Source organism: Lissotriton vulgaris, chromosome 4_1 (assembly GCF_964263255.1).
Source record: "Lissotriton vulgaris chromosome 4_1, aLisVul1.2, whole genome shotgun sequence".
NCBI classification, from domain to species: Eukaryota; Metazoa; Chordata; class Amphibia; order Caudata; family Salamandridae; genus Lissotriton; species Lissotriton vulgaris.
In genome coordinates this window covers 1792825638-1792851047 of record NC_141691.1, presented here as the reverse complement: position 1 = coordinate 1792851047, position 25410 = coordinate 1792825638, and the positions used below count along the sequence as shown (strand labels likewise).

The window sequence follows — 25410 nt, the reverse complement described above, 5'->3', positions numbered from 1 at the left end:
TATGCAAATCAGTCTGTCCCTGGCCCAGTGCATCATGGGAACAGGGCAGACTCCCCGGGAGCTTGTTTCCTTCCCAGTGTAAGAATTGGCTTTTGTAGTTTGGTTTGCCCTGTTCCCATCATGCACTGGGACAGGAACAGACTAATTTGCATACAGCCAGGTTCTGAAACTGGGATGGTGCAGTGAGCTAAAAAACGGTGTTGGATCTAGCCCTGATCTCTTGACTGGGTGAGAGCTTTCTGCTTAATTCAGAGACTCTGTCCCTCACCACCCCTTGTTGTAAATATTTTTGTCCACCCTAAGCGTGGAAGGGTATTCTCAGATGTGAGACCCTTGCTCATTGCACCATCAGGATTCAAGCAAACCGGGCCGAAGACGGCTGTAATGCCAGAAACCGGTCCCCGGGAGCTTGTTTCCTTACCAGTGTAAGAATTGGCTTTTGTAGTTTGGTTTGCCCTGTTCCCATCATGCACTGGGACAGGAACAGACTAATTTGCATACAGCCAGGTTCTGAAACTGGGATGGTGCAGTGAGCTAAAAAACGGTGTTGGATCTAGCCCTGATCTCTTGACTGGGTGAGAGCTTTCTGCTTAATTCAGAGACTCTGTCCCTCACCACCCCTTGTTGTAAATATTTTTGTCCACCCTAAGCGTGGAAGGGTATTCTCAGATGTGAGACCCTTGCTCATTGCACCATCAGGATTCAAGCAAACCGGGCCGAAGACGGCTGTAATGCCAGAAACCGGTCCCCGGGAGCTTGTTTCCTTCCCAGTGTAAGAATTGGCTTTTGTAGTTTGGTTTGCCCTGTTCCCATCATGCACTGGGACAGGAACAGACTAATTTGCATACAGCCAGGTTCTGAAACTGGGATGGTGCAGTGAGCTAAAAAACGGTGTTGGATCTAGCCCTGATCTCTTGACTGGGTGAGAGCTTTCTGCTTAATTCAGAGACTCTGTCCTCACCACCCCTTGTTGTAAATATTTTTGTCCACCCTAAGCGTGGAAGGGTATTCTCAGATGTGAGACCCTTGCTCATTGCACCATCAGGATTCAAGCAAACCGGGCCGAAGACGGCTGTAATGCCAGAAACCGGTCCCCGGGAGCTTGTTTCCTTCCCAGTGTAAGAATTGGCTTTTGTAGTTTGGTTTGCCCTGTTCCCATCATGCACTGGGACAGGAACAGACTAATTTGCATACAGCCAGGTTCTGAAACTGGGATGGTGCAGTGAGCTAAAAAACGGTGTTGGATCTAGCCCTGATCTCTTGACTGGGTGAGAGCTTTCTGCTTAATTCAGAGACTCTGTCCCTCACCACCCCTTGTTGTAAATATTTTTGTCCACCCTAAGGGTGGAAGGGTATTCTCAGATGTGAGACCCTTGCTCATTGCACCATCAGGATTCAAGCAAACCGGGCCGAAGACGGCTGTAATGCCAGAAACCGGTCCCCGGGAGCTTGTTTCCTTCCCAGTGTAAGAATTGGCTTTTGTAGTTTGGTTTGCCCTGTTTCCATCATGCACTGGGACAGGAACAGACTAATTTGCATACAGCCAGGTTCTGAAACTGGGATGGTGCAGTGAGCTAAAAAACGGTGTTGGATCTAGCCCTGATCTCTTGACTGGGTGAGAGCTTTCTGCTTAATTCAGAGACTCTGTCCCTCACCACCCCTTGTTGTAAATATTTTTGTCCACCCTAAGCGTGGAAGGGTATTCTCAGATGTGAGACCCTTGCTCATTGCACCATCAGGATTCAAGCAAACCGGGCCGAAGACGGCTGTAATGCCAGAAACCAGTCCCCGGGAGCTTGTTTCCTTCCCAGTGTAAGAATTGGCTTTTGTAGTTTGGTTTGCCCTGTTCCCATCATGCACTAGGACAGGAACAGACTAATTTGCATACAGCCAGGTTCTGAAACTGGGATGGTGCAGTGAGCTAAAAAACGGTGTTGGATCTAGCCCTGATCTCTTGACTGGGTGAGAGCTTTCTGCTTAATTCAGAGACTCTGTCCCTCACCACCCCTTGTTGTAAATATCCTCTAACCATTGAGCCACACTTCTCGGAGAGGATGGGTTTTGCTAAATGCTTACAGAATGATACATAAGAAATATGTGAAGCGTAAGTGTAAAGAATTGGAAGAACAGTATGTTGAAGCAAAGAATGCTACTACGTTGTTAAAATGTCAAAATAGATTATTGTTGGACAAGATAGAGACCTATCAGGCTGAAAGCGCTGCAGTGTGCATTGCAAAATACAAGTACAGGAACAAGCGAGGGAGAGTGAGTAAAAGAAAGGTACACTTAGTCATCACAAAAGCAGGGCTTGACTGGGATCCCGAGAAGTGGGATGGAAATATTTGGGATTCTTCAGAGTTTTCAGGTTCGGGGGAGGAAGAGAACAGGAAGACAGAGCCTATTAAGACTGAGACCGAACATAAATCAGAGGAGCGTAGAGAGGTGCATGCACAGCCGATACATCGGGGAAAGTTGCAGGGTGGTCCACAACATCCCCAGGGAATAGCTGTGGATAGCTTGGAGGATTTAACCCAACAAGAAATTAATGACATTTTGGACAGGGTTCGGCAGAGACCTGGTGGGAACTTGCTTACATGGATGGTCCTCATTTATGATTTGGGTGCGGCATCGTAATGTTAGACCAAGGAGGCATTTTGAAATTTTGTACAATAAGCACAGACCTGACAATTTAAGAACATTTTAGAAACTATGGGCTTAACGATCAGATTAGCCTATTACAATTGGATGTGGCCAGATGCAGTCCTAAATACCCGACTGAATCAGTTTGGCCAGCAAATGAAAAGCCATGGTACACGTTAAGAGATGCGACACAGAGATTGAAGGAAGAGGTAATGAAAACCTCTATTTTCCTAGATACTGCACACAGACTAATAGAGGGATTACTTAACACTTCTGTAAGAAATAAGATCATTTGTACTGCTCCTCCTGCTTATAAGCAGGTAATGATGACATTGTTAATAAATCAAACAGGAAATACATTAGCTCAAGTGATCGAAGCAGTTCGTGAGTTGGGTGAACTGGGGGAATAGATGAAGACAGAGAGACCATCTAGATCTGAAATCCGTACAGACAACAACAAATTAGCTAGACGAGATCTGTTTACACCCTTAATGAAAGATGTAGTGAAAATGGAAGACATAGATGGGGAACCTACTCAGAAGCTATGGACAATATATCGAAAAAGAGGTTTGGATAGAAAAGAAGGGAGTAGGAGAGTTAATAAACAGGATCATGAACAGAGACACTCAGAGGGAAGTGATGACGGGTTATACAGGGAAAGAAGGGAAGGATGCCCAGTATATAGAACACGATATGGGAGGGAAGAATCCTCAGAACGCAGGGCCAGAAATGAAAGAGGTAGATCTCCTGAACTGAGAATAAGACATGAAAGAGGCAAATCCCCAGAAAGCAGAATGAGAAACGAGAGAGGCAGGTCTCCTGATCGAGGATCACAGAGTGGCAGGAATATGAGAAATTCATATTATGAAGAGTGTACGAGGAAGACGTACTTCCTAAATGCTATGAAAGCTTGTATCATGATTTGTCCTGGACGCAAGACAGGAACAAGAACGACTTGGAAATAGGTCAAGCTATGGTACAGAATTGGGCTTGTAAAGATCAGAAACCCTATATAAATATAGACATTTTTTGGGAGGCATCGTAATATGCAAGGGGCCCGGTCCTTAGTACATACAGGAGCGGAGGCCATTTTGATTTATGGAAATCCCAAGAAATTTAGAGGACAGTATTTTACAATTACAGGATTAGGTGGTAAAGAGACCCCAGCAGTACAAACCAGTCTCCAATTAAAGATCGGACAAATACCAACAAAAGAATATAGTGTACTAGTTGTGCCCCTTTCTGAATATATTACTGGAATTGACATTTTGAAAGGAATGACACTATGTTTAGATGATGGATATTACCATTTTGGAAGGAAAGCGATATCTCAGCTAATGCTGTGCGAGTAAATCTCTTGAAAATTCCTCCTGTGAAGGTGCCTCAGGTGACTAAAGCAATCTCAAAGAAACAGTATAGAATTCCAGGTGAGCATGAGGAGATCAGTGCTACTATTCAAGACTTGATGGAGGACGGGTGTGTGGTTCCGATTACTTCTGCATGGAACAATCCCGTGTGACCAGTGCGCAAAAGTGATAACTCATGGCGCGTGACAGTTGATTACCGCTAATTGAATAAACATACACCGTCTTTGACTGTTGTTGTCCCTGACACCGTCACTTTAATTGAGAGAATTCAGAAACATCCAGGGAATTGGTAAGCAGCTATTGATATTGCCAATGCTTCCTTTTCCATTCCTATAGCTCCTGAATGTCAGGAACAATTCAGTTTTTCATGGGGTGGCAGACAAATGACATTGCGAAGTTTGCCACAAGGCTATTTACACAGTCCAACAATATGTCACCAGCTGGTGCCAGAACATTTAGATGAGGTACCGATAACTTCTGGTGTGCAAATTTGTCATTACATTTATGATATATTGATACAAGGCGAAACACAGGAGCAGGTTCAGACACAATTAGACCAAATTGTAACTCATTTACAAAGCAAAGGGTGGGAGATTAATACTGATAAATAACAAGGTCCAGCACAGAGTGTGAAATTCCTAGGTATTAAGTGGCATCAGGGAAATCGAGAGGTAATTCTACAAGTGAGACAGAAAATGAAGGAGTTTGCAGTCCCCCGAAACAGGAAAGAGACCCAGAGCTTTATTGACTTGTTTGGATGTTGGAGAAAACTCATTCCCCATTTGAGTCAGATTGTGGCCGAGTGGGGTGAGCCACAGCAGACTGCATTTGAACTGGCAAAAGGCTATTCAATATGCTTTGGATTTGTGGCCGGTGCGTGATGATGATGTCAATCTAAATGTGACCGTACAAGGCTTATATGCAAATTGGAGTTTATGGCAAAAACAGGGCAAGACAAAAGTACTCCTAGGATTTTGGACAAAGAAATTGCCCGAAGCTGGCGAGAGTTATACACCTTTTGAGAAACAGTTACTTGCATGTTATTGGGCTTTGGTAGACACCGAACAATTGACTTTGGGACACAGTGTTAATTTGAGACCTGAAATTATGATTATGCAATGGGTTATGAGCTCCCCTAAAACTCATAGAATTGGACATGCCCAAGAAGCTAGTGTGATCAAGTGGAAGTGGTACATACAGGACAGGGCTCGAGTGGGTCCTAAGGGTACAGCGATGTTGCATGACCAGGTGGCGCAGGCACAAATAGACAAGACTGATGTGGAGTACAAAGTACCTATATTACAGGAATCCTCTGTTAAGTGGAGTAAGCCGTTTAGCAATCTCTCTGTGGAGGAGAGGAAGCATGCATGGTTTACAGATGGTTCAGGTATGTTGGAGCAAAGAGACAATAGAAGGCTGTATCCTATAACTCCGATACCCAAAAATTATTGAGTACGACTGGTAAAGGAAAGAGCAGTCAGTTTGCAGAACTTTATGCTGTTTATCAGGCTTTGAAACAGGAATTACTGGGAGTTTGCCATATTTAAAGTGACTCCTGGTCAACAGCTAATGGATTGTCAACGTGGCTTCCCAATTGGCACGCTCACAATTGGTTTATAAATACCAAAGAAATATGGGAAAAAGAATTGTGGAAAGAAATATGCGATATGATTCCTCAAAGTACTGTAACTGTTTTCCATGTTGATGCACACTCTTTTGTTGATTCACTTGATAGATTGTTTAACCTCTTTGCAGACGAAAATGCTAAGATCCCTGAGGCAGAGGTCGGAACGCAGAATTCTGACTTGGTTGGATTGGCGAGATGGGAACATCAAAAGTGTGAACATTTTGGAGAAAACATTACTAGCAGGTGGGCAGCAGATAGAGGGATACATCTTACCCACAACATAGTTAAAACAGTAATTTATCAATGTCCTATTTGCCAACATTCTCGACAACGTGAGGTACCACAGATAGTGAGAGGTCAGTTGCATCAAAGTAAGTCACCAGCACAGATTTGGCAGATAGATTACATAGGTCCCTTGCCAACATGCAGAGGTTGTCAATTAGTATGTACAGTTGTAGACACTTTTTCAGGATTTTTGGTTGCATTCCGCTATAAACGTGGTACTCAGGTAAATAAGTTGAAAACTTTGGATTTTATTGCTCTTTACCATTGGGTGCCTTTACAAATTCAATTGGATAATGCCACACACTTTAAAGGGAGGATGGTGCAAGAATATTGTGCTCAACGCAATATCGAGTGGGTTTTTCATATTCCTTATTACCCGCAAGTCTCGGGTTTAATCAAGCGGATGAACGGCCTTTTAAAAGATCAATTGAAGAAACTGTTTAATAGTTCTTTGCATAATTGGAGAATTCACCTAGTTGATGCGTTACAGATTCTTAACAATAGACCTGTACATAATTCTGAGACACCCATTATGCGGATGTTGTCCCCTTCTGTGAATGTGCAACCCCATACAGCAGTAGCTACCATTGTTTATTGGGAAATTTCTTCTGGAGCCTTGGCTCCACACAGAGCGACTCCTGAAGTTGCTGGTTTAGATTTACATACTTTGAAACAACATGTATTAAAGCAAAGAGATATTTCCCTCACTGACACTGGAATTGGTATCCAAATACCAGTAGGATACTTTGGTCTGATCGCTCCACGCTCTGGACTAGTGCTGAAAGGCATCCAGGTGCTGGGCGGTGTGATCGATTCTGACTATCAAGGTGAAATCCAAAATTATTCTGTTGAACAGTGGTGACCTGGATTTAACAGTTCAACCTGGTGATCGAGTTGCCCAGTTGGTTATAATGCCAGTCCTTGGAAGGGTGGTAAGAAAAGGGACTGCCCCAACCCTCTTAACTGTACATTGAGAAGGAGGTTTTGGCTCAACTGATAAAAACCCAGGAGCAAAGTGTGGGTACAGTCGCCTAACCGACCCCCTGAACCGGCTGAAATATTTGCCACGGGCAGTGACAACACAATTTTAGTTATGAAACCTGGACAGGAAAAGTGGGACTATGTTCCCGCTGACAAATGCTACCTTCGAGAATGAATAATGTCTGTTTTTGACTTGTTTTCTTTAGATCATTGGATGGATTGTCGCTGAGGGATGTGTCGTTGCTGGGCTCCTTTCGGCATGGTGCGTTTGGGGCTGAGATGGGCCGTGGAGGATTAACAGCGAGACAATCATCAGAGAGCGCAGGACGGATTCGATCCTTTTTGATACAGCGAATATCTGGGAAAATCTGGTAAATAAAGTACTAAATCACTCCTATTTTTGCATGTCCAACATGAGAAGTGTCCCTGACATTTTGTCCATGTGCCTTGTTTCAGTTCCAACTCCAACAACGGTGTTAATAAAGGCTTTCATCGTTACAAATATCGATAGCAATGATGATATCGATACGGTGAAGAGTCGGCTGTCAGTGTATGACTATTGTGCCTCCTGCACAGTGTTACCTGATCTTGACCCACCGCAGACTTTTATTGCTACCACTTATAATATTACAGAAGGCGACACTTGTTTTGATTTTAAATGCAATCCACGATTGATTGGCAAATGTGTTCAATCTAGATTAGAGAATGATTCCATGCTTCCCCGACATATACAGATTTTGTGCTATAATGGTAAACCAAAATATGTGCCTTTCAGTCTGTAATTCTATGTCCAGTAGAATGACTATTCTTTCAGTGAGTTATTATAGAGATGTTCTATTGCCAAATGGATGGTTGTTTTCCTGCGGGAATATGTGTTGTTCCTTTATTCTTGCGAACATTTCCGGTGGACTATGTGCCTTGACCAGACTCAGCCTGGCTATGTTTCCTTTGCTACCATCTATGCATACTCGTACTGCAGGGGAGGCACCTACATTGGATGAACATTGTGAATCTAATTTGCATTTACTTTCTAAGACAGAATATATTAGCCTACCTGCTTCAATTGTGGGAATTCCAGGGCTCTCAATTTACAATTCTAGAGCTATTAGTAAATTAGCATGTGTCATGGCCAAATCTATCAATCACACTTCAACTGCTTTATCTGAATTTTTATTAGATGCACGGGGCGAACGCCGAGCTATTTTACAAAATAGGGATGCCATTGATTATCTTCTTTTAAAACAGGATCATGGGTGCTCCGATTTTGAGGGCCTGTGCTGCTTTAACTTGTCAGGGTGAAGAAATCAATTGAATTTCCTAGGGATCCCACTGATACTTGGTCCTTTTAAACCAACAAAGAAGAAATTGGCACAGAAGCTGAAATATAAAAGTTACAACTTTATTAACCTCAAATGAGTCAGACTACGTCACACAGAAGCCTTAGCAACTGAATGAGGCAGGCTAAGAAGTACAGAAAACTGGGGCCTTATATATGCTTAGGGTTACATAGTCAGTATAAGACCAAGGGGCAGTCCTGGCTCATGTAAGCATGCAAAATGACTAATATGGACATGCAAGATCTGCTTGCTCAACAAAGTGAGAGGAGCTAACAGTGGCTGTTTTTGGGAAAGACATCCTGACATTTACATACTAGGAACAGTTGCAAGGACAGCTACAAGCTCAACTGAGCATGTGCGAAGGTGGAAGGTGGAAGATGCTGAATATAGTTTGTTTCTAGGCAGATTACAAGAGCAGTCAACACTGAGGGAGGACAGAGCATGTGGCGAGCATGTGGTAGCATATGGCAAACTAGATGGCTGCCAGAAATACAAAATGTCTTTCACCTCATGCTAACAAATCCGTCCAATATTTAAAAAGGCCATTCGAGATCTATTCAGTTCCACATCAATGCTTTGCATAATTTGTCCATGGAAGTTCATCAAAATTTGGAACAAGGGTGGTTTATTTGGCTCTTTGGGTGGTTGCCTGATTTTAATCTCCTTCGTTCTATTTTGGGTGGTGCACTGTTGGCAGTTTCCTTTCTTATTGCTATATGCTGCTGCATCCAATGTGTTTCGACCTGGTACTTTATTGAGATCTGTCAATTATGTTTCTTATTATTCTAGTAATGATTTACGACCTGTTTAATGTTTAAATGTATTTGCTGGAATTAGACAATGGTCATGGGTGGAATGTAGTGATTGAGCCATTTTTTTTGGATAGTTTGGCTCAATTATGACCATTGGCCACTACATCTCAGTATATTTTGCTCTAATATAGTGCTATGCAGGTCCGCATCATATAGATTGGTTGTAAAATAGGACTCGATATTGTTCTTTCTGTGTCTGACTGTATCTTGCTTAAAGGCAGGGCCTATCTATTGGCTGTGGCATACTCTAATGCCATCTTGCATACTAATTCAGGCTCTTTGTGGGAATAGTGGCCTATGCTTGAGTGACTCAATTTTCTAAGCTATCGCCATCTTCTAAACCTTTCTGGGTGTGGAGTCATGTTTTACTTCTCACTTGTTTTTCACACTTAGTATATTTGTAGGAACCGGTTCTTGCCGGAGGAATGTGGTCGCTCTACCTCGGAGTCATAACAGCTAGCTGAAGCTGTGACCTTGGCGTGGAGTGGTACGGAATCTGATGGAAACAGGGGCAAGGCTTGCTAGAAGCTTTAACCAACGTTTCCACCTGTACTAAAGGGGGTGTTCGGGTCTCAACCATTGGTAGTTCATCACATTGCAGACGTGCAGCTGTGCCAGTGGAGCAGAGAATCCTGATTCGGCTGGAGAAACGGACTCCCCTCTGGCAAAGTTGAAGCGGGATGTGTAGAAACTTGGTGAGGTGTTCGACTAACTCTTATATCCTAACTGTTCTTATCTAACTATCGTCTCCTATTTTCAGGTTATATGCTAATTTGAATATGAGTTCTACATATGTGTATTCTAATTGCATTAGAATAGGGATTATGTGAAGAAAGTCTATTGTGGCATAGTAGTGATTTCTTTCTTTTGTCCTTTTATCATTGTGTAATAAAGAAACCCCAGAATAAATACCATTATTCGTCTGTATTCCTTGGGATGGGAGGTGGGGCCTTTTTGGTCCAAGTGCTGTAGCATCGTAAGGATGATAAGTTTCCCTTCCTGCTGGTAGTTGTTGAAGATTGGGTTCCATTCTCATCCAGGGAAACCAAAACCAATAAGTAATCCACCCGAGGCATTGTTAGGAGGAGTGCACGTTGTTTTAGCTCCACCATGGTGGGCTTTGTTGCACATTGTTGTTCGCTTTGTTGTTACCCTGTGGCCCATGGTATTGTGTTGTGTTTTAGTACCCTGGGGTACGTTGTTACCTTGTGGCCCTTGGTTTCTTGCGTTGTTTTACTGAGTGACGTTGATTTTCCCAGGTTGTTGTTTTGTCGTCACTGGTATTGTTTTTGCGTTGTTGTCACCAGTTGGCATTGTTTTTCGCAAGCTCTCCAGCAAATGCCATATATCTTTAGTTATTCATTGGTATTATTCCCTTCTTAGGTAAGTATTGTGAAGTGTTGTATCCTGTTGGGTCCTGAGAAGGGATAAGGTAAGTATGCCCTGGTGATTGGTAGAAATATCAGGTCATTACAGAAAGTTACACGCTTAGATAATCCCTGCTCACCCCCTTGGTGGCCTGGCACATGCAGACAGGCTTATCTCAGAAACTATGTGTAAAGTATTTGTGCATACCACACACAGTAACACAGTAAAAACATTGACAAATGGAGACCACACCAGTTTTATCTTTATTTAAATCAAACAGTACTAAAATGACAAAAATCCAACATACACAATTCAAAATATGACATTTCAAAGAGTTTAAGCAATTCTGTCCACAGAACACTATGAATACATGATTTTTACACAAAGTGCCTCAAATACGTCAAAATCCACAAGGCAAAATAGCCGCAGAGGAGGGAAGCATAGGAAAAAAACACAGTGATGCGTCAGTTCCTCAGTCCTTCGGGAGGCGATGCAACAGTTCTGCTCCATGCGGAAAAATTGATGTGTCGAATCTGGACTGCTAGGGGAAAGTGATGCGTCGATTCCAAGATGGTTCTTGTCTGCAGGTGCTCTGTCAGTGATGCGTGGTGCACAGGCATGTTGCGTGGAAATCCAGGATGTGCTGGAGGTCAATGTGGCAGCGGCAAACATGTGATGTATTGATTTCTGCATTTTTGGAGCCACACAGAATGACCTGCAACAGAGTCAGAGTCGGTGTGGGGGTATCAAACTTTGCAGTGAACTCAGTGTGTGATGAGTCTTCCTGCCACAACAGGCTCTGTGTGAATTTATATGACTGTAAGGGGCTGTTTTTTGGGAATTATTCATGCATGGTGGGGCTGCGTTGAAAAAATATGACGGCAAGAAGCGTGGATCGTTGATTTTGTAGGTTCCTTCAGCTCTTGATAGTTCTTTGAAGCAGGAAAAACCTCCAAAGAGTCTAGAACTGGGTTTGGCACCACAAGGCAGGTCAGAACTCCCAGCATTGGAGTTCAGAAATGCTAGAGGTGAAGTCTTTGTGCCCCGGAGACTTCCTAAAAGGAGGCAAGCTCTTCTTCAAGCTCTTGGAGAATCTTCTTTAAGCAGGATCCATGACAGGGCAAAGTTCAGTCCTTTTCATTGCCCACAGATGGAAGCAGCAACTGCAGGCCAACCCAGCAAAGCAGCACACAGCAAAGGGGCAATACTCCTACTAGCAGCTCTTCTTCTTGGCAGGGTCCTCTTAGTCCAGAAGTACTCTAATGTTCGGGGTTTTAGGTCTAATACTTATACCCCTTTTTCTCTATGAAGTCTTTGTTGAGAAAGTCTCTCTTGCTCAGTACAACCAGTTCTGTTCCCCCTGGTCCAGCCACACTACAGGGAGTGGAGACAACATTGTGCAGGGCAGCCACAGCCTATTCAGGTGATAATGAAACCTCCTCCTACCACTCTAGACGAGGATTGCTCATCAGCATAAGCAAGGCGCATCTCAGCTCCCCCTGTCTATCTAAAACCAGATGGTAAATCCACAAGCAGGCGGAGGCACACAGGATAGCTAAACAAGGAAATGCCCACATGGCTTGGTAGTTCGGGCTGGACTGTTCCCATGAGGCACAGGGTCAAGGCTGATTTGCATATAGCCAGTGTCTGACCTAGGGTGGTATGGAGTGCAAAAAAACGATGGATTTAGTCCCACATCTTTGTACTGGGGTGAATGTAAGACATTGTTCTGCATTCTGTCCATCAACTGTGTTTTTTGCAATTTTCACCCCGAGTGGGCTGGGTATGCTCAGACGTGAGTCCCAGGCTCTCCACATCACTGGAGTCAAGCTATCCAGGCTGAAGAAGGCTGATAGCCAGAAACCGGTCCTTGGATGCTTGGTTCCGGTCTAGGAAAGACATGGCTTGGTAGTTCAGGCTGGACTGTTCCCATGAGGCACAGGGTCAAGGCTGATTTGCATATAGCCATTGTCTGACCTAGGGTGGTGTGGAGTGCAAAAAAACGATGGATTTAGGCCCAGATCTTTGTACTGTGGTGAATGTAAGACATTGTTCTGCATTCTGTCCATCAACTGTGTTTTTTGCAATTTTCACCCCGAGTGGGCTGGGTATGCTCAAACATGAGTCCCAGGCTCTCCACATCACTGGAGTCAAGCTATCCAGGCTGAAGAAGGCTGATAGCCAGAAACCGGTCCTTGGATGCTTGATTCCGGTCTAGGAAAGACATGGCTTGGTAGTTCGGGCTGGATTGTTCCCATGAGGCACAGGGTCAAGGCTGATTTGCTTATAGCCATTGTCTGACCTATGGTGGTGTGGAGTGCAAAAAAACGATGGATTTAGGCCCATATCTTTGTACTGGGGTGAATGTAGACATTGTTCTGCATTCTGTCCATCAACTGTGTTTTTTGCACTTTCTAAAAGTGGCATTCTCAAAAACACAATTTATAAACCACCTTTGCTAAAAGGTGGGTTATTCAATTCTGAGTCCTGTGACCCCAAACTCCAAATCTCTAGCTGTTCCCAATTGAAAGTTACACTTGCAAAATGTTACAAGGCAACCTTTGGGAGAGCTATTCCTTGCAACAGTGAGAAACTAAATACACAGTATTTCACTATCAGGACATGTAAACATACAAGTAGATGTCCTACCTTTAACAGACACTGAACCCTGCCCATGGGATACCTTGGGCCTAACTTATGGCTGACTTACATGTAAGAAAAGGGAAGGTTAGGGCCTGGCAAGTGGGTGCACTTGCCAGGTTGACATGGCAGTTAAAAACTGTGCACGCAAACACTGCAGTGGCAGACCTGAGACGCATTTTCAAGGCTACTGGTGTGGATGTCACAATCAGTGCTGCAGACCCACTAGTAGCATTTGATTTACAGTCCCCGGGCACACACAGTGCACTTTACTAGGTACTTACTAGTAAATCAAATATGGAAATCATGGATAACCAATCAGAATTATAATTTAAAAAGGGAGCACATGCACTTTGGCATTGATCAGAAGTGGCAAAGTGCCTATGGTACATAAACCAGCAAAAACGAAATCTAGCACACAGTCAAAAATACAGGCGGTAGAGGCAAAAAGATAGGGAAACAATGCCAAGGATATCAGGGCCAACAGACCCTTTGTAGCATATTAATATTGCTGCTGAACCTCATCATTTAGTTATCAGCATACATTTGTACTGCAATGAGCCCATTTTTGGGGTGCAATGATTCTGTTAGCTTTAATTTCTCCTTTTGCAAGGCTATAGATAAAAAGACATGCTTCAACTTGCTGCTAAGGGGAATGCATCTAATGTGCTTTAAGCTTCCCAGATGCACTTCAATCCAAGTTTTATATCCAGCGATCTAAGACAGCATATATGCCATGTTCAGTCTTCTGGCCTCTAGTTCTGTCAATAGGTGAGGCCTCTCAACAGTGTCAAAGTTATGACAGAGCAGTTTAGACCTTTATTGGGCAGAGAGGACACAATATGAGCAACATAACCAACATCTGACTGACAAAATAATACAATACCAGCAGCATCACTTGCACGAGCTGGAAAAGCAGTAATTAATTAACATTGCTACATAAATGAATAGTGTAGAGGATGCTATTTGTATAGCACTAAGTTTGTAATGTATTAAACTTAAGACAAACTATGCTTCCGCTATTCAAATCTGGTATAGTTTTAGAATTGACTACAGTAACTATCTGCTTGAACAGGATAATTGAATGAACAGCTTCCAATACAGCACTAAACAGCATATCAGGGCATTATACTGTAAAGTTTGTTGATAGATGTCCAAGAATTAGAATCCATGTAACAGGAAAGCATTAAGCTTTGATGTTAGACATGAATTAAACTGGCAGCCTCTATTTTGATGATCAGAACAAATTCAACATGTACCAAAACCAAGATCTTTCTCAAATGGAGGCTAATCTTCAGTTTTGTTCCTTCAGATGGTGGAAGCGGTGTAAAATTTGTTACCATCGATTTGCATTTCCCCTAAGTTCCTTCTTCAATGTACTACATTCTCTGTTTTCAGATGTCCTTACATGTACAATGCACTATTGCTTGTATGCAGAAATCTATTTCTAAAGAAGTTGTGGTTATGAACCACACCATCATCTTGTAGTATGCATAACTTTGAGGTGTTGACCAAAATTGTAATTGTGAAGACAGTAAAAGAATTATTCCAGAAAATTTTAAGTGACTGTTTTATTTCAAATACACATGTTCATGTAGATGCATTAGGAGAATAACATGATATATCTTATGGTAATGGCCATTTAAGTAAGTAAGTAAGTAAACTTATTTTATATAGAGTGCAATTGCCCAGTGGTGTTTTAGCGCTTGAGATTAGACGACAGAATGAACAGCCAACCTGGAAAGACGCACTAAACTTGACTGAAGGATTCAGTAAAGAGCCAGGTCTTCAACTGCTTCCTAAACTGCAGCAGGATGGGTTGGGAACGTAGAGTTAGTGGCAGTGAATTCCAATTGTTTCCCCACGCAGAAGGAAAACGTCCTTCCTCCCCATCTTACTTTGTTCATTCTGGGAATAGGACCATTCAAGCTGAGCTGGATCTGAGATCCCTTCTGGGAGTGTACCAAGAGTGCAGTTCCCGAAAGTATACTGGACCGGTCTGATGAAGGGCTTTATGGACCAGGAATAATGCCTTTAAAATGAACCTCTTCCTGACTGGGAGCCAGTGCAAACCATGCAATGATTGGTATATAGCAAACTAGGGAATTTTTAAGAGCATTCTGGCAGCTGCATTCAGTAGAGATTGAAGTTTTTTCACCCAATGCTTATGGGTGCCCAAATACATAGCATTACAGTAGTCCATCTTGGAGAAGATACTTGCCATCATCACTGTCTTTTGGAATTCCAGAGGGATGAACAGGAAGATTTTCTTGGGGACCCTAAGCACAATAAAGCCAGTGGAGTTGGTCTGATTTTTTTGTTCTGAAAAGCATAATATGGTGTCAAATATGACACTCAGATGTCTTGCTTTTTGAGCCGGCAAGGTTAGAGAGACTAAAACTGAGGGTCACCATGACGAATTCCAGAAAATGATCTCATTTCCAAAAAGCAGGACCTCATTTTTTCTGAATTTAACTTCAAACAATTTCTTTGCATCCAGTTTGCAATTTGAGACATGCATCTAGAAAAGTTTTTTGCCTCCTCTTTAACATCCGATGACATAGACACCACAGTTTTTGTGTCATCAACGTAGGAGAATACAGCAAGGCTGTGACTACAAATGAGATTAATCTGGGAGGCAACATAGATATTAAAAGTGTGCTGCTGAGGGAAGACCCCTGAGGAACACCATAAGGGAGGGAGAAGGAAGAGGAACTGGAATCTCCCCTCTCCACAAGCTGTTGCCTATCACTGTGGAACAAGCTCAGTAGAGCCAGTGTGGAGTTCCTAAACTCCAGCGAATGGAGCCAGTTTATGTGGAGTGAATGGTAGACAATGTCAAAAGCCGTGGGTAGATCTAATAAAATCAGTGCGGTTTTGCTGCCCTTGTCAATCACCGTTTTTACAGTACACTTAGAGTATGCAGAATCATACCAAAATCGTGAATTTGCCCAATGAATCTCTTTTTCAAATTAGGGTATAACCTATTAAGGCTCATAATTGATATGACCATCACATGAGTACTTAGGTAAGTAATTGCTAATACCATTGAATATTGATTTTCCAACACATGCTCACTACTTGTATTTAACCTAATGAAAAGGTCATCAGGTGACATTGGAATATTGTAAACACCGGAAATCAAAAGCAGAAAAAAACACTCTATCCCATTTAAGTGTGACAAATATATAAAATACCACCTGATTCATATGTTTGCTTTGGGTTAGAAAGAAGTAAGGGGCATATTATCAAGGCCAGGCGATAAACTTATCGCAGCTTTAGCGTTGTCCGTTTTCTGGCGTAAAGCGGCAATACCGTTATCGCATAATCAACAAGGACAAGCCAGTGCGTGTTTTGCAGACTTAGCCCCTGTTTCCAGCACTCCGAACTTTGCATCGCTAATGAGATGCAAAGTAGGCGTGGCTGTGAAACCAACCAGGGAAAATATCGTGAAGGCAGCTTTGCGATATTACCAAGGAAGGGTAGCGATATTTTAAATTGCGTTAAGTATGTCTTAATGCAGGAATTTAACATCTGTTAAATTCCTTACTAAGGTATACCTAACATGGGGGGTGGATTGTGTGGCTAAAACCAGAGGCCCTATCATCAAGGATATCGCCGTTTTCCATGGAACATCGCTCGAAAACCAGCAATGTTCCATGGAAAACATCGCTATTGTTAGCGTAATTATCGCCATTACGCTAAGCGTTGTTGATACAACGCTAAGATGGCGATAATTATCTGCGGTAGCCGGCGTTAAACATTTTAACGCTAAGAGCGGCCAGCGATAATTATCGCTGACCGATGATAATATGCCCCTAAGTATGTTGTCATGTAAACCATTCTTTGATTTTCCAAAGGATGACTTGCATAACAACTTACTCATCTCTGTTTAACCTAGTTTAAAACGTAATTAACCGAAAATGCAGTATTCTAAACAACCGAAATCGGAATCTGAAAGAAACAAAAAAGCGTGGCGAAAAATAAACAGCGTTTCTGATTCGTACACAGCATGCATTACAAGAAAGAATTTAAGAAAACACTGTGGGGTGTCCCACCAGTTATGGGTCAGCACCCTTGTAGCACATGTACTTTATGTAAACATACAATGACTTCTAAAGCCTTAAGATTATACTACTCCCACCATGGGAACAGTGGATATTCACAAATTACAAAGTGAGAATACATATTTTATGTTTATGTGCCACGTGGGCTGCGATATGCGGCAATGGCCACGAGCAAATGAGAAACAGGATAATTGGACATAAAGGCGGCAAACACTAGGAGTACTCTCCCCACAAGGGGTCCATCACTTACACGAGAAACATCAAGTTGGTAAAGATATAAGGTGGGCCATAATTACATTATAAATGTGAACCCAATAATATGACCCAGATATATGATCAAATCTGAAAAATGTGATATATCAGTATCAAATATTTGACTGAAACCTCTTTCCATAAATCAGTATCATTTGAGTCACGTGCAAAAAAAATAACACAATGGTCTAAAAACATGTAATAGTTAACACTCCTAGTAGTAGATTTTGCCATTAGGGTAAGATACACTAAGTATGTAATGTGATGAAATACAGTCCCCAAGAAGCAGTTCACCCATAACCTATGCTTTGTGAGCTATTATCTTTATAGGCAGTCCGGGCCTTTAAATGGGAATAACAGACGCATTGTAGCTTTGCCTGACAGCTGTTGGAATACAAGTGAGAACATAATACCCTTTTTTGGCTACGGTATAATGGTTAAAAAAAGAAAGAAATATATGAGAGAGCCACAAATCTCATGTTCCTTTTTCTACAGCAAAGTCCCAGTGGGAATGAAAACACTATTCACGTATTCAACGGAAACTCTGCCCTTGCAGGCACGTATGTGGGATGACTCGCCAAGCACAGCCGATGCGTTTATTTCGGAGACACGGCGACTCTAGAACATATTACGTCGTTTTTTGAGACTCAGTGCTGGCACCCTTTCTAAAGACGTATAAATGCAGGAGTCAGCTCTAAAGTAACAGAAGCAGAGAGAAAACAAGGTGCTTTTGAACAGACATGGAAGGCTTCACCTACATGGCATGCTATTTGAATGATAAATGGAAATATTATAGCGAAGACTGTCGAACATAACTGTCGTCATTACAGGGGCGTAGCTAGAGCTTGTGGCGCCCGGGGCTACCCCTCAGATTGCCGCCCCTTGGGGGGGGGGGGGGGGGGGGGGGGGCGAAAAAGGACGGTGAGCAGATGTCCGAGTCCGAGTCCTAGTATTGCTGCTAACAGTTACCTCGATCATGCAAGTTTTACATGATACGGTGAAAGGCTAGGCAGTTGAATACACCGGTGACTGGCAGTACAAAAGGGAACACACAGACTGCATGATCTATATGGGGACTCTGAAAAACCACATGTGACATCCATCAGAGAGCTGTGGCAAGGTTTTTTAAAAAATGTAAAATTAGTTGAGGCCCAGATTTTGCATTGGGATTGTGCCACTTTTTTTTAGCACAACCCCAAAGCAAAATCCAGTTTGTTAAATCTCATAATGGGCTTACAATCATGCACTCATGATATACCTAATAAAAACAATGTGTGTGTAATTACACCCATTTGCGCAATCAGCAATGAGAGAGACACTCTAAAAGGATTAAAACTGGTGCAAATGTCTGTGGCGGCGGGCTCAGGATTACAAGAAAATTATGAAAATATCACACCTAGCAATCAGAACCAACCCAGCACACAAAGCCTGTACTGTTAGTAATACCTAGAGCTCCCTTTGCCAAGGATTAACTCCGGCTAAAGTATTTCAAAATTACAATGCACAGAACTCCATCACTCTAAGCCCTTCTCTGGCGGGCGGAGTCTCCAAGAGGTAATCTCCCAGTCCCAGAAAATTCTCTGCCACCAACAGGACAACGCTTCGTACTCCGAACCATGCTACCAACCCATAGATTTCCATAACTATGTTGACCACTGCACTGCCACATAACACTACCGCACATCCTCAGTCACCATCATACCATATTCCTCACTGGCATAATACTACTTCACAGCAAAAGACAGACTATCACCAACCATCACCACTCTGCTACCCACCAACAACACACTAATGCCCCACTGGACCGCCTTAAAATATCTCTGCATCACTTCACCACTATATCATCTCAATACTCTCCCACACCACCACGCTGGCAACCCCACCTCAGCCCTAGACACTCCCCAATCAACACACAACCACCTCAGCACTACCACGTTAGCACTTTCCAGCACCACAACACTATTCACTACCACCCAATGCAAATCACAAGTAAGCCAAGCACTACATTTCTCCAACAATATAATCCAACCACATTACAGCATGGCACAGTCGCAAAATAAATGCCCTGCTAATCCCGACTGCAGTAAAACTGGTCTAACAATACCACCTTCCTCTATTCCACCACAGCGCTATCACCAATACCATAGCAATACCACCTGAGAGACCCACATTACCATCTGTCACTACCAAAGTACGGTTCCCCATCACTCCACTACATAATCCCTTTCTATTACCTTGTCATATCACAAGCAGTAGCACCCCCTCACATTACAACCACTTCTCCTCTGACAACCACAGTATCCCTGTTACACTGCCACCTGACTCCCAGCTCAGAGTACCACACACCTACCCCACCACACCTCTAACTTCCAGGAAAGTCCACCACTGAGCCCCAGCATCACACTGCCACCCGGTGAAGTAACTGTCCAACACTGCACAACTGAGGAAGGATGAAAACAGGTCAAATTACAAACCATCCCAGGGTATCAATACTGGCAGCACGTGTACATACACAAGTGAGCTTTAAAAGAACACAAAATACTTTTGGATGACTGGTGCTACCAGGATACTGGAAATGTTTCATGCACCTACTGATCCCAGTGTAAGTTAATATCAAGCATTTAATGACCCTTATGAGAAGAACTTTATTAATTCTGAGTCTTCCTTGATAACTCTCATGCCCTGGTTTATTTTTCTAGAAGAACCTTTACCAGAAAAGTATCACATACTTCACATCGTTCGTATATAGGGGTTGTTGCAACATTATTTCTGTATCACCCCTCTATAAAACTAAAGTAACTAACAGACCATTGGTTCTCTCCCTAACTATCTCTTAACTATCACAAGAGTATTCATGCTCTTGTGATAGTTAATCTAAATCTCCTATAACCATGAGAGTGTGTGATTGTGTGATGCTGCTGTGTGTGTTCCCATAAGACAAGACACACAGAAAAGCTGCGCAGCAGGTTACAGGAAGCAGATGTATCTATCACTCAGGCACTTCGAGCCCTTATGTTAGAAAACGCTGACGCTCTCTAACTCGTCATAAACAGTGTATTCTGTTTGTGCTTTCCGTGACAATGAAACCTAGCATTTGACATTGATTGAAGCTGCATTTATATAGCGCTTACTACTCCTGACGAGGTACTAACTTCTTCTTTCATTGTGCGCCCTGCCCTTATTTAAACCAAAGTAGGTCACCTCTGGTGACTCACGCTGGGAGGTTTGAATGGCAATCCCCAGCCTTATAACGGTTGGTGTTGTGGAGCAGCAGGCACTGGAGGACTCCGCGCGCTCTGAGGTGCTATCCTGCCGCTCTGCTCTCTGCCAGCGTGCCAGACTCACTCTCCAAAGCGCGCCTGGGCCCCCTCGCACTTACACTTCAAGGTAGTTTTCCTGACTGTTCAGCTGGGTTGGATTAAAAGCTGAGCTCTGTCCCTCTACTGCCAGAAGCCCCACACAGTCACGAGTCACCATTTGTATACTTTAATTGCCAACAGCAACAACTGTGTTTCAATTCTAATGTGACTTTATGGGTCATCATCAGGACGAGGGATATTTGGAGCATATGCACAAAAACTGTAAAAGACGAATCCAAAGGTCAAAAAGTGCCAATATGGTCAGGGTCGCTGCTGTTCTTTATAGGCTAACAATACAATCTCACAGTTGGGTCCTACCTAACATCTGGTTGATGAGGGCCACAGAGAGTAAGATAGCTAGCCTTAGAGGCCAAGCAGGCTCTTCAAGGTTCTTCTTAAAAGCCGCTGGATTGTTTGTGACCTTACTGTTAATCCCCCAAAAAATCTACACGTCCCTAAAGGCAAAGTACTGCTGGTTAAAAGGCAGGCTTAGCTTAAAGTGTGACACAAAACACGGGGCAACTTGGAAGCAATGCTTCTCTAAACCTTTTGATTGTGTATTAACATTGCCCAATGGAGGGTGAGGTGTTTCGATTTTGATCGTGTTAAAGGTAGCTCTAGTGCTCTATCCCAGCAGTATGGATTTAATGTCTAGCGTTTGCATTTTAATGTAACACTGAGAAACGGCACAGCTCAAGAATGCAAATGGCCGTCTATTACATGAGAGCTTCACAAGGATGTATGAACTTATATTGACGCTGTACCACCGTGATTATTTTTAAATGGACTTTAGAATTGACACCAGAACGCATTGAATTAGCTGTGCTCCTTGACAAGCTGTAAGGAGATTGTGCCACGTGTGTCCACAGTCGGTCCACGTGCCTCAGGCAAAATGCTGCGTGAGTAGCTAGTGTCATGCGCACAGAAAGGGGTTTATTCCGAAAAAACAGGCGTCTGAAAAATTTAGGAAACGTAGTAGACAGATCGAAGACGATATGGGAGTGGTGGTGCATGCAAGCTGCACTTCACTCGCTAACCTTTGGTTCCTGAATGGGAACCATTGCCCTTCATGTGCCCCACCTTGCCCCTCCCGGCCTTCCTTGCACCTCCAGGCGCTCTTTGCACCTCCAGGCGGGCCTTCGCACCTCCAGGCCCTCCTTGCACCTCCCGGCCTTCCTTGCATCTCCTGGCCTTCCTTGCACCTCCAGGCCTTCCTTGCACCTCCCGGCCTTCGCACCACCAGGCCCTCCTTGCACCTCCTAGACTTGCAGGTTGTCCAAGAGGAAATTGGGAATTCAGCAGTAATGGGCATTAGAATTAGAACGAAGTGCATAGATCCTCCAACTAACGGCAGAGTCAGTGAGTGCAAAACGAGTCTGGGTGCTTAAAGAGTGAGTATAACACTTGTTGGTGCGTGCCGCCCGTCGTGCACAGTGCAATGATTGTAAAACGGACGGTCACGGTCACCAGGTTCTTTATCCTCACCTTGAAGTAACGGCAGTCAGTGAGTGCAAAAAGAGCCTGTCTGGGTGCTTAAAGAGTGAGTGTAACACTTGGTGCGTGCCGCCCGTCGTGCACTGTGCAATGATTGTATTTGGAGGACGGACGGTCACGGTCACCAGGTGCTTAGTGGTATTTTATTATCTGCTCGCCACTCATTGCTCACATGCAGTAACAGTGGACACTCCTCCGCTGTGGTGTAGGAGAGTGCCCCCCCAGCCCACATGGCAAAATGAAAAATAACATATTTACATTTTTTCAGGATGGGTGCTGAGTATTGGGGGGCATGACAACAGCAGCAGCAAGGAGGAGGCGTAGGAGTGGTGGGCACTCTTGTCAGTGCACATGTTGGTTTGGCCAGCAGTCTCTCCAACCGAGCAGCGTTGCTGGGCGGAGAACTACATGCACGGGCTCCCAGCCATCTATGGAGAGCATAACCAGCCTGCTCTGCTCAATCCCGACACTGCTCTTATGGGTATTACCATCATAAAAGCAACGTCTGCATTGACCATTGGGGAGCCTCAGCCTGTGACCAAAGGTGCAGAAAAGCGGCGAGCAAAAGAGCTGCGAGTGGAAGGTACTTTTTTAAATGTGTTTTATTGCTGCCCCCTGCACTGCCCACCACTTTTCTCTGACACCAGCCACTCCTGTGCAGTAATGCTTCTGCCCACTGCATGCCGCTGAAGCACTAATTGAAATCATGAGGTATCAGACCTAATGAGTAAAAACCGGAACCCTTCAAACGGAAAGGGACTGTGGAAAGCATAGGTTGGTAAGTTCATCAAAGTGCAAAACACAGCAAATCTCAAAGCTTTATGAAGGTAGACCATAATCCTCACCTTGTGCGTACGTGCGTGCCGCTGGCGCTGGCCGTATGCAGGCTGAGGCTGCAGGCAAGAAGATGCAACAAAGAGATTGAGAATGGTCTCGGTCGGGTCTCCACAGTAGTGGCGCACTCCTCCACTCCTAGTCCTACACGACGAGCGGGGCGAGCGTAGGTGGCGCGGGGCGGGCATGAGCACGTAACGCGTCACACTGCTACGGTGCGGCGAAGGGGGGGAGGAGGGCGCAGGCCAACAACAGTCATCACATGTTCTAACCCTGCCGAGTCGCAGCAAGTTTACACTACAGACAGTATTTATTTATAATACCCAAATTGCCCATAAGAACTAACTTTAGCTCTAGCTGGTAACAAGTGAAGTGCCGCACTGCCACCCGCCCTACAGTCAGCAGAGGCCGCCGCAACGGGCCTCGGCCTCCTCCAGTCCACCACCAGACAGTCAATGCCGGCCCATGCCGCCTCAGAAAAGGTGCCGCCTGGGGCGGACCGCCCCCCCGCCCCCCCCTAGCTACGCGGCTGCGTCATTATGTTTCTTCATTGTAACCCTGAACGGTTAATGAGTGCCCTAATGTACACAACCGCTCAACCCTTCCGCTGTACTCTTTTTAAATGGCAAGCAGACTTTACGGGCTCAGTGATGTAGAAACATTCCATCAAAAAAATAAAACACTGCACGCTGTAAACTTCGAATGTGATTTTAGGTGAAATACATACATACAGTGCAGTTAGAGATGGTAATGTTGGTTTAGAGGGACTTTTATTAGTGTTACAGCTGGCAAGAGCTTACCAGATACTTGAAGCATTCAGAAGAAGACAGAGCACTGCTCATGCAGCCTTCCAATATTGAGCTGGACACCGCTCTCAGTGCATGGTTAAGCATCCTTGCCACCAAGGCCGCAAAGGTGTTTCTACTCTTATGGTCATCTGGAAAGATGTCCCATAAACTGAGCCGGCCGTCAATTGACCTCCGTCCCACACATCCACAGACCAGAACTGAAGGAAGATCCTTCTCCTACGTCGCCGCCAAGACCTGGAACACTCTGACTGAACCCCCACACCCACACGGATTAGCAGCCACCCTCCACAGTGCCTTAAGACCCTCACGGGTAAGTAGCAACACTTAACAAACCATTGATTGATTGATTTATTGAGAAGAGTGTCTAGGGGGCAACAATATTCATCACTGGGCAAAGGATGTCGGACTTGGGTTTGTTGCGATGTGCCAAATTGATGCCAAGGGTTTTAGAAGAGGGGCGAGGACAAGCCTTAAAATAAAAAACTGCCCTTTCAAAGATGATGGGCTGTCCAGAGAATTCTAGAAAAGGTTCCCAATCCAAGATGAAGTCGAATATTTTTCCTGAAAGGTCAGTTCCTGTTTAAATCACATATTAGGAGACTTTCACAAGCAATGGGACCATATTATAGAAGTGCCCGGGGGCGCAACAGGTGTTTGCACCCACTTTATGCACCCCAGGGGCACTTTGGTATTACAAAAGGGGCATAGATGCTTGTGCGTCCCATTCTATAATACTAAAAGCACTGGCACACATACAGCAGCAGTGCTTCTACAATAGGGCATTTCCTGATTTACATGGAGGTGTGGCCTCATGCAAATGAAAAAATCCTTTTGCCTTTGCGCCCGTGCCTTATTACAGACATGGGTGCAGATGCAAAGAAGCTCTCAGGAGCCAGAGTGACAGTGCACTACCTAAAATGTGCGCACTGTAAATGTATTTATATAGCGCAAATCGCCCACATCGCAGGCATCTATGCGCTTGCTTAGGGAACCCGTCCTGGTATTCCCCTGTGAGATACCCCGACAGGGTATCCACAAGGTGAAAGCCAGGCATCCCGCCGCGAGGGGCCGTTGTGGAGATTAAGCAAGCTATTGCCCAGAGTCGCAGAGTGTGAACCCGTGAGTCGAGTAGGCACCGGAGTGAGAATTATCAAGTCCGTGGAATTATTGAGCCCAACCCCCGTCGGGCGGGGAATTGAACCCTGGTCCAGGGCCGATCTCAGCTTCCGGGTCTGCCGCCTCTAACCCCTGAGCCACACTTCTCCACTGCCAGTGAGTCTCCTGATTGCAGCCCTCAATCAGAGGAAAGAGAGTCAGATGGAGTCCCGAGAAAGCGCATTTGCAGGTGGCTGCAGTCACTGAATGCACCCATTTGCAAGGGGATCTCCAATCCCCTTCAAAAGTGCAGGCAGGTTGCTGCTTGCACTGTGCGAACACGGAGCAACTTTAAACCATTTTTCAAATGAATGTGTTTCCCCCAGGGCTGCACTATTTCACAGCTGCCCGGGGGCAATGCATTCACTATAATGTGGCACATG

The 25410-nt window shown here is 44.2% G+C and overlaps 1 long non-coding RNA gene across 1 annotated transcript in view; it reads right to left on the bottom strand.

The window, feature by feature from the left end:
* Nucleotides 1-23409, bottom strand: part of LOC147724564 (uncharacterized) — a 53421-nt gene extending 30012 nt beyond the window's left edge. The window contains exon 1 of the long non-coding RNA XR_015310100.1: nt 23075-23409. This is a non-coding gene — a long non-coding RNA (uncharacterized LOC147724564). The remainder of the gene's footprint in view (nt 1-23074) is intronic.
* Between the last annotated feature and the right edge of the window lie 2001 nt (nt 23410-25410).